Consider the following 2500-nt stretch of genomic DNA (forward strand, 5'->3'; position numbering starts at 1 on the left):
TCGCACGAAGTCGTCGACCGACAATCGCTCCACCCGCACCCGCACGTGCCCCACCCCAACCGCCCAAATCGCAACTCCAGCGGATGAACGGCGGACTCTTCCCGCACTCGTAACGTGCAATCCGCCCCTATATCTTGCGTTTCATGAAGAGTTATATCGAATATGCCATATTCCCGCTGTCCCTATACATGCTGTAAGTAGCTCGCTTGCTACAGCAGCAGCAGCAGCAGCACCACCTCCGCGCGCTTCCCTGGGGGCACTGAACCGCAGGATGCGAGACCCCACGCCCAGTGGCAAACAGGGCTCCTCTCAGAATATAGGCGGTCCCTACCCCTCACAACGATGACGGTGGGAGGGCCGTTTTACGAGACCATTTCCTGCGGTGCCAACGCTGTCGTAGAGCCGATACTCCATCTTTGGTACAAGGCAATCATTCCGCTGTAAATCAGTACGTCACTCGTAGTTCAGTCACCTCACAGCACTGCTCAGTAAACTATGCAGGCCCACATAGATAGATTATGATAGATTATATACGCAAATGCCCCTATACATGCTGAACGTCCGTACACACAAAATGAACCACACGTCAGCCACACACTCTATCACACACTACTCTCTGCCTGTAACAGACACAGATACAACTACTAAGCACCAGCATGGACCAACGTCCGGTGCATCCTATCCGCCACAGTACACCAACTACGCTATGATAACCAGACCGGGAGGTCCAATCATAAAACAGAATACCCCACTCGTCCGACAACCACAATTGCTCAGAGAAGCCACCAACACCCACACATGTCCTACACAGGGGTGCACCCATCACCACCACACTGCCTCGTCTTACAGCACAAACACACTGGCAGGAATGAAACACACAGGTCTGCCGCAACCACAGACACGGCTCGCCCCCTCTCACTGGCGAAAAGCGCATCCCGACGTGACATAACTCCTTTGACACACTGACGCTGCCTCGGGCATCCACGTCCTACGGTCGATATCAACGAACCTCCCCCCCCCCTCCCCCCCACAACACGCCATCCCATACCACATTGTGTACCGTACCCAAACCTAACGTGTACTGTACTACAACGCAATGTGTACCATAACACAACCCAGTTTGTACCTTAACCTAACCTATGTCACCTTAACCTAACCTATGTCACCTTAACCTAACCTATGTCACCTTAACCTAACCTATGTCCCCTTAACCTAACCTATGTCACCTTAACCTAACCTATGTCACCTTAACCTAACCTATGTCACCTTAACCTAACCTATGTCACCTTAACCTAACCTATGTCACCTTAACCTAACCTATGTCACCTTAACCTAACCTATGTCACCTTAACCTAACCTATGTCACCTTAACCTAACCTATGTCACCTTAACCTAACCTATGTCACCTTAACCTAACCTATGTCACCTTAACCTAACCTATGTCCCCTTAACCTAACCTATGTCACCTTAACCTAACCTATGTCACCTTAACCTAACCTATGTCACCTTAACCTAACCTATGTCACCTTAACCTAACCTATGTCACCTTAACCTAACCTATGTCACCTTAACCTAACCTATGTCACCTTAACCTAACCTATGTCACCTTAACCTAACCTATGTCACCTTAACCTAACCTATGTCACCTTAACCTAACCCATCTTGCACCTTAACCTAACCCATCTTGCACCTTAACCTAACCCATCTTGCACCTTAACCTAACCCATCTTGCACCTTAACCTAACCCATCTTGCACCTTAACCTAACCTATGTTGCACCTTAACCTAACCTGTGTTGCACCTTAACCTACCTCAATTTGCACCGCAATGTAACGCAATTTGCACCGCAATGTAACGCAATTTGCACCGCAATGTAACGCAATTTGCACCGCAATGTAACGCAATTTGCACCGCAATGTAACGCAATTTGCACCGCAATGTAACGCAATTTGCACCGCAATGTAACGCAATTTGCACCGCAATGTAACGCAATTTGCACCGCAATGTAACGCAATTTGCACCGCAATGTAACGCAATTTGCACCGCAATGTAACTCAATTTGCACCGCAATGTAACTCAATTTGCACCGCAATGTAACTCAATTTGCACCGCAATGTAACTCAATTTGCACCGCAATGTAACTCAATTTGCACCGCAATGTAACTCAATTTGCACCGCAATGTAACTCAATTTGCACCGCAATGTAACTCAATTTGCACCGCAATGTAACTCAATTTGCACCGCAATGTAATGCAATTTGCACCGCAATGTAATGCAATTTGTACCGCAATCTACCCCCACATTGTGCCTTAACCTAACCCACGTTGTGCCTTAACCTAACCCACATTGTGCCTTAACCTAACCCACATTGTGCCTTAACCTAACCCACGTTGTGCCTTAACCTAACCCACGTTGTGCCTTAACCTAACCCACGTTGTGCCTTAACCTAACCCAAGTTGTGCCTTAACCTAACCCAAGTTGTGCCTTAACCTAACCCAAGT

Source organism: Schistocerca cancellata, unplaced genomic scaffold (assembly GCF_023864275.1).
Source record: "Schistocerca cancellata isolate TAMUIC-IGC-003103 unplaced genomic scaffold, iqSchCanc2.1 HiC_scaffold_850, whole genome shotgun sequence".
Lineage (NCBI taxonomy): Eukaryota > Metazoa > Arthropoda > Insecta > Orthoptera > Acrididae > Schistocerca > Schistocerca cancellata.